Below are 8,226 nucleotides of genomic sequence, written 5' to 3'. Positions count from 1 at the left end.
GTACTTTATTTTTCTTGTTGCTATAGAAAATGGGATGTTCTTGATGATTTCTGATTTTGATATTTCATTGTTGATGTACAAAAATGTCTTCAATTTCTGAATATTGACTTTGTAACCCACTGTTTCTGTTATTAGGTCGAGTAGTTTTTTGATGGAGTCTACAGGGTTTTCTACATACACTGTCATGTCATCTGCAAACAATGACAGTTTTACTTCCACCTTTCAAATTTGGATGCCTTTTATTTCTTTTTCTTGTATGATAGCTGTGGCTAGGACTTCCAATGTTATGTTGAATAGAAGTGGTGAAAGCAGAAATCCTTGTCTTGCAGGTTTTCCATATATGGCCTTTATTATGTTGAGGTATGCTCCTTTTTCTTCTTCTTTGCTGAGTGTTTTTATCATAAATGAATGCTGTACCTCATCAAATGATTTTTTCTCATCTATTGATATGATCATAAATTTTTTGTCTTTCCTTTTGTTTATGTGATGTATTACATTTATTGATTTGTTAATACTGAACCATTCTTACATCCCTGGTATGAGTCGCACTTGATCGTGGTGGATGACCTTTTTAATATATTGCTGGATACAGTTTACCAATGTTTTGTTGAGGATTTTAGGGTCTATGTTCAACACCAATATTTGCCAATAGTTTTCTTTCTTGATTGTGTCTTTATATGGTTTTATCTGATTAGAATCATGTTGGCTTCATAAAAAGAGTTTGGGATTCTTCTCTTTCATTGATTTTTTGGAATTGTCTGACAAGGACAAGGGATAGCACTTCCTTCAATTTTTTGTAAAATTCTCCAGTGAAACCATCTGGTCCAGTGCTTTTGTGTGCTGGGAGTTTTTTGATTACTGCTTCACTTTCATCAGCTGTTATCGGTCTGTTCAGGCTTTCTGCTTCTTCTTCATTCAGTGTTGGAAGGTTATGTTTTGCTAGAAATTGGTCCATTTCATCGAGGTTTTCTAATTTCTTGGCATTTAATTTTTCATAGTAATTTCTTACAATCCTTTGCATTTCTGTGGAATCAGTTGTTATTTCTCCTCTTTCATTCCTGATATTATTTATTTGGGTCCTCTCCCTCTTTTTCTTTATGAGTCTGGTTAAAGGCTTGTCAATTTTGTTTATCTTTTCAAAGAACCAGCTCCTCGATTAGTTGATCCTTTGAATTGTTCTTTTCATCTCTGTGTGATTCAATTCTCTGATCTTGATTATTTCTTTTCTTCTACTTGCTCTTGGATTTTTTGGTTGTTTCTCCAGTTCCTGAAGCTGGAGGTTTAGGTCGTATATTTGAAATATTTCTATCTTTTTTAGGCAAGCTGGTATGGCTATGAACTTCCCTCTCAAGACTGCCTTCACTGTGTCCCATAAGTTTTAGACTGTTGTGTGTTCATTTTCATTTGTTTCCAGAACCTTTTAGATTTCTTCTTTGATATCATTATTAACACATTCATTGTTTAATAACATATCTTTCAGTCTCCAAGAATTTGACTGTGTTTGGGTTTTTACCTTGAGGTTGGTTTCAAGTTTCAAGCCATTATGGTCTGAGAAAATGCTTGTAATGATTTCAACTTTCTTGAATTTCTTGAGGCTTCTTTTTTGTCCTTTCATAATCTATCTTTGAAAATATTCCATGTGTATTTGAAAAGTGTGTATTTTGCTTCTTTCACATGAGAGGTTCTGTATATGTCAGTTACCTCCATTTGATCTAATGTTTTGTTCATTTTCACAATATCCCTCTTGATATCCTGCTTGGAAGATCTATCCACTCTTGACAGTGGGGTGTTAAAATCCCCTACTATTAGTGTGTATTACTGTCTATATCTTCCTTGAAATCCTCCAAGATTTTCCTTATATATTGGGCTGCTTCTTTGTTGGATGCATATAGGTTTAACATGTTTATGTCTTCTTGATCGATTCTTGCTTTGAATATTATAAAGTGTCCTTTTGGGTCACTTTTTAGGGCTTTGTTTTGAAATGTAGTTTGTCTGATATAAGTATTACTACCACCACTTTCCTTTACTTACATTTGCTTGGAATAACTTTTTCCATTACTTTATTTTCAGTGTTTATAGATTTCTCTTTTTGAGTGGGTCTCTTGTAGCCAGCATGCATGCTTGTCACATTTTCTAATCCATTCAGCTACCCTATGTCTTTTCATTGGAGTATTTAATCCACGTACACTTAAAGTTATTACTGATAGATACTTATTAATTTTATCCTTTTTTACCTGTGAATCTATATTTCTCACTCTTTTTCTTCATCTCCTTAAGCAGTCCCTTTAGCATATCTTGCAGTGCTGGTTTGATAGAGGTGTATTCTTTAAGTCTTTTTTTTTTTTTTTTTTTTGTCTAGGAAACTCCTTAATTCACCTTCCATTTTAATTGATAGCCCTGCTGGATAAAGAAATCTTGGCAGCAGGCCATGGCTTTTCATTATTTGGAATATTTCTTGACATTCTTTTCTGGCTTATAGTGTTTCTGTTGAGAAGTCACCTTCTAGTTATGCTTCCTGGACTTGTGTGACTATTTATTTCCTCCATTTAGGGTAGTTTTCCATCATTACTTTTTCAAACAGGTTCTCTATCCCTTGCTCCTCTTCTTCTCCTTCTGCTATCCCTATTATATAGATATTATTAAGTTTCAGGTTGTCCTACATTTCCCTCAATGCCTCTTCATTCTTTTGGAATCTTCTTTTCATTTTCTTTCTGTTCCTGCGAGCTTTTTTTACCTTGTCCTCCAGCTTGCTGATTTGATCCTCTGCTTAGTCCAGCCTACTTTTGATTCCTTCTACTGTGTTCTTCAATTCAGAAATTGTATTCTTCATTTCCTCTTGCTTCTTATTGATAGTTTGTATGATTTTTTTCATGCTGATATAGTTTGCAGTGAGTTCCTTGTAGTTTCTCTGTAGTTTTTGGTAATTCTCTGAGTTCACTGAGCTCACTGAACTTCATTAGATCCACTGTTTTGAACTCAATATCTGATAGTTTAATTGCCTCTATTTCATTTCATACTCTTTCTCAGGATTCCTCCTTTCCCTTCAATTGAGGGCTGTTTCTTTGTCTTCCCATTATTTTTGAGACTCTTCTTCTTCTTCTTCTTTTTTTTTTTTTTTTGCTTCTTCTTAAATTGATCTGTTTTGACTTCCTGACTTTGTGGTGTAAACTTCTATGGTAGGGGGCCTGTGAGATTCAGTCGTGCAGTCTCCATGATCTACTAAACTTGATGCTCTTTGGATGCCTTTTATGCCATTTATGTTAGCACTCTGGAAGTAATTGGATTTTGATTATTTTTTCGTTCTTTGGTGGATCCTTCTCACCAGCTTGTTTACTGAGGGTCGTTCTGCCCACCATACCTTGTGTGTTTTGTGGAGGTGCTGCCAGAACAAAATCACAAAGCCCAGGAAACAAACCCATATCCACAAAAATAACCCTCCCTCCAATTCCACAATCAACAGCAAATTAACTGGTATTAATAAGGCTGTAAAGAGATTGAGACTATTATAAGAAAGGAGAGAAATAAAATGTTATTATAAAACCTAATGACTTAATATGCAGAAACTTGATGGAACAAAAATGAACATTAAAAAGCTATGTAGTAAAGAAAATATTGCAATTCATGGAGAAGACCAGAGTGGGTTTCTTCTTGGGAGCCTCTGGTATTTACATCTTTTTTTTCTTTCTGGATCCACCTCTGGTGATATGTGATGTTCGCCCCCTCTAACCTTAGCAGTCTCTTCAAGACTTCCAGGAATCTACTCTCTGTGTCTGACTCCTTCAGTTGTTAATCTAGTCACGCTGCACTCAGCAGTCAGGTTTCAGCATCACAGCGTGGCACACAGTCCCTCCTGGGTTTGGGGCTATTGTTTTGCCTCAGGCTGCTTCTGCTTAGAGGGGAGTGGTCTGTTGCAGCCTGATGGCTGCTACCATGTGAGGGATGACTCGGCACCAGTAGCCCAGTGGATATTCTCTCAGTTTTCCCCCAAAGCCTCCATCTCCAGTCTCTCCACATGTGTCTCTTTTCCACTCTGCACCCCCTTTAGCCAAGCATCTACTATATGTGACTGTCTCTCTGTACTCAGCAGTTAGGCTTAAGCACCAAAGGGCCAGGGCAGAGTCCCTCCTGTGGGTGGAGCGATTGTGTTCACTCATGCAGCTGCAGCTCTGGAGTGTGGTCTGCCTGAGTAAGATGACTACTGCTGTATGGAGGATGACTTAGCACTGGGATCCCCCTGGCTACTCCCTCAGTTCTGTGCTCAAGACCTCTGCCCCCAGTCTCTCCTCAAGTGTCTTTAGCCCACTCTTCCCTGCCTTTGCTGGAGCCCAGGGTAAGTGGCTGCAAGTAAAAATTTATGCATTGGTCCTTTAAATTGCTCTTTGCATCTCCAGCCATTGATCTCTGGCAGAAAGCAGCCCTGCCACTTTTCACAGCTGGCTGTTTTTGGTTTGCTTTTTGGGCTCTGGTGCTATAGGCTCGAGATTCCCGCTTATCGTTTAGACCCCACTCTTCTCAGAGGGGGTCCAACTGGCTTTTTCAATATGACTCTGGCACTGCTGCCTGTGGGCACCCCACATGCCTTCCTTAGTCTCTGCTGCACTCCTTACCAGTTAGGTTGTGCTAAAGCTGATTCTTCTGTCTGTTCAAGGGTATAAGGCTTCTCTCTTGCATTGTTCAGTTGTTTGTTCTACGTGATTTCTCCATAATTTACTTGTAATTCTAGATTGGTCCTGGGAGGAGGTCAGTGTGACTTCCATTCATTCCTCTCTCATCTAGAGTCAGATTATCTGCATCTGCCACTACTAATCCATGTTGAAATTTCTCATTTTCCTAGTCAAGTCATTACTTTGGACTGAGGTGGGTGGTTGCTGTACTGCATCACACCCATTCTTTCTGCTCCATCACCCCCACTTTGTGACACTCACTTTCTGGCAGGATGGCCCACAAACTGATCTATTACTCAGAGAAATACTTCTATGAGTGCTATGAGTACTGGCATGTCAAGTTACTCAGAGAACTTTCTAAACAAGAACCCTAAACCCATCTGATGTCTGAAGAGGAGTGGAGGAGACTTGGTGTCTAACAGAGTCTAGGATGGGTTCATTACATGATTCATCAGCCAGAACCAAATATTCTTTTCTTTAGACAACCTCTTCAAAAAGACCAACAAAAGTGAAGTGTACCTGGATATCATCAAATAAATCTTTTTCAAATTTAATGTATATGTGTATATAAGGTAGTATTCAGTGAATACATGAAAAATGTACAAATCATTCATCCATACCTGTGTATGAGCTGTATTCTTCACAGCAACAGAGCTCAATTAAATGCAACCTCAAATAGGTTACTTTAAGGTGTTTATAATTTCTTCTAGTTACTTTTTCTCTTAATGTAAGTGCTTGTTTGAGTTTACCTGTTACTTTTGTTAATAAAGTTTGTATGTTGCATTAAAAAAGTTCTCAGTTTCCTTAAACATTTCTTATTCCATTTATATGAAATGAGGTTTTCCTAACCAGAATTAATATATACTTGATTATCACTAATAAGTTTCATGGTGTTCCTAGGAATCATTTGCATTTATCAAACATTATAAGGAATTTCTATTGACAGGGGTAGCAAGAGTATTTCTACCTGCCCTGGGGGAAAGAAATGTGGTGGAAACTGAAGCAGAAAGGGCATTGTTTTTACCCAAGCAAGGAGGTATGATGCATTTTAGGGGAATATTACATTTCCCCACTTCTAAATGGAACACCTGTGTTTTTTGTTGAGGGCAGTGGACATGAACCAGAGGAACTGGACAAAATAAATAAATAGATAAAGAGATGTAGTTCACCTGAAACATCCTAAGGGATTAGCAGAAATAGTGGGGTTATACTTAGAGCGGGTATTAGTGTGTAGCAAGAGTCAGTGGAAAAAATGTTGTTGCAATCAAATTAACATCTCTCCTGTCTTTACATTGGTACCCACAGGTTGGCAGGTTTGGAGGAAAACTACATTACATATAAAAGACTTGAATTCTAGAATTGGTCCAGAAATTAAGAGCACTTTGAATAGATCCACTTCTGGAAATAGCAAACTATTTTTCTCCGTTGATCTTTTTTACTGTGAAAAGATTTTGGAGTTGACAAATATAGTGATAAGATGATTAAACATCTTATTAATATAGTTGTGGACTTTTTAATTGAGGGTTATGCTTTATATTGTTTGCAAATGCGCTTCTAAAATAAAGCAAAATCTCCTCCTTTCTGGGAAATTTCCACTTCAAGGCTCAAAATAAAGCCTTTTTTAAACAGAAATTTCAATAAAGAAACAGTGTTAATGAATATACCTAAGGTAAATTTGTTGGAGCAAAAAGGTGTGCATATTTTATGTACTACCTCAGCTTTGCCAATTTTTATGCTTTGTTGAGAAGTTCATTTTCAAAACATCAGTGCTCTATCATTTGACAGCTTGCTGCTTCTGAAACTCTAAATTTCTGGTGTGCAGCTAATGTATGTACATTTAAAAATCACAAGGTCTGAATTCATATGTATGCAACTCTTAAATTATATGCTGCTGTCAAGTATTGACTTTTATGGTTGATAGTTTTAATATTACTATTTATGTCTCTATAAATTATTTTTGCAGAAATTAAAAAGAGGATAATTCAAGTTTTATTAATAGATGTACTAAACATAACACTCAAGACATAATTGATATGAATATCAATAGCATGATTTTGATAACATCAAATATTTTAGCCAAAAATTTTAGTGTCACAGGGAAACATCTAAATGCAGAATTTGAGTTGTGCAGTGAATCAGGGGCAGGTTCTCAGGAGAAAATACCTGACTTGAATTTATGAACAGAAGAGTCTGAAAATCATTGGAGATAAAGAAATAGTCCCAAAGCTTCACATTTAACATTATCTTGAGTTTCACAACCCTAAACAATTAATAAACTGGCCACAATAAGTCACCAAGATTTCTAGAGATAGAAATCTGCAAGCAATATGAATTTGTTATTCTTTTTAAATGCTGTACAGAAAAAAGTGCGTGTGTGTGTGCACATGGACATGGTATGTTGAAGAATTGAACAAAGGGTGCTTGATTGAAGAAGGAAACTCCTTCAGAGAATTTTCTGCTGAGAGGAATTTCAAATTTTAGAAATATTTGGCTTTTCTCCAAACATCCTGGTTTTTCAGCATTAGCAGGTATATGGGGAGAAGGAGTCTTTAACAGGGTTTGTTTTTTGGTGCAAAGAGACTAATGAAATGCAGATGTGACAGAGGACAAAGATCCCTTAATGGAATTCCTAACTAATCAAGTTTGCTTGTGAGAAACACATGCAGAGTAAGACCTAAAGTCAGAGCCCCACACAGTGTTCAACCTCTTTCATTTGACTTATGGAAAAATGCCAAAGGTGAGGTAAGAAAAATTGTTCTTTACCATCTTCCATTCAATTCATTTTCTCCCTTCAAGCTATCTGGCCTCAGCCTACCCTCTAACTACTCAGGACTCCTCAATTATTTCCTATATGGACATATTCTCTTACGATCCTTTGTATTTGTGTGGTATCATTTGCAATGTGTTCTCTTTCTTTTCTAACTTTATAAGAGTCCTCTCTCTTTTCTTCATGGTGAGTACAGTATAAAGGCTTGTCAACTTTATCTTTTCAAAATACCAGCTCTTTTTTCTTTCCTCTTATAATTTTGAGCTCAGTTTTTTCTTCTTTTCTAGTTCCTTCAGTTGTAAATTTAGGTCATTTGTTTAAGATTTTTCATGTTTCTTACTATAGACCTTTATTGTTATAAAGTTCCCTCCTAGGACTGCTTTTGCTGCATCTCATAAGTTTTTAAATGTTGTGTTTCCCGTGTATCAAGATTTTTAAAATTTCTATTTTGATTTCTTCTTTCACCCACTGATAGTTCGGTAACATGTTGCTTAAACTCCACATATTTGTGGAATTTCTAGTTTTCTTCTTGTAACTTGTTTCTGGTTTCCTATTATTGTGGTCATAAAGATGCTTGATATGCTTTCAATATTCTTAAATTTATTAATACATGCTTTGTGTCCTAGCATATGATCTGTCCTAGAGAACTTTCCATGTGAGATTGAAAAGAATACATATTCTGTTGCTGTTCGATGGAATGTTCTGTAAATGTCTGTTGAGTTAATCTGAACTAATGTGTAGTTTAAGGCTGATTTTTCCTTATTGATTTTCTGTCTGGATGATCTGTCCATTGTT

General features: G+C 36.4%; 1 pseudogene; it reads left to right on the top strand.

The window, feature by feature from the left end:
- Positions 1-4,936: 4,936 nt before the first annotated feature.
- Positions 4,937-5,176, top strand: LOC129065158 (cyclin-dependent kinases regulatory subunit 2-like; annotated as a pseudogene).
- The last annotated feature ends 3,050 nt before the right edge of the window (positions 5,177-8,226 follow it).

The sequence above is a fragment of the Pteronotus mesoamericanus genome, unplaced genomic scaffold (genome assembly GCF_021234165.1).
Source record: "Pteronotus mesoamericanus isolate MK-2021 breed Mesoamerican mustached bat unplaced genomic scaffold, CSHL_Meso_final contig_173, whole genome shotgun sequence".
Lineage (NCBI taxonomy): Eukaryota > Metazoa > Chordata > Mammalia > Chiroptera > Mormoopidae > Pteronotus > Pteronotus mesoamericanus.
This window is presented reverse-complemented; position numbering and strand designations above follow the sequence as displayed.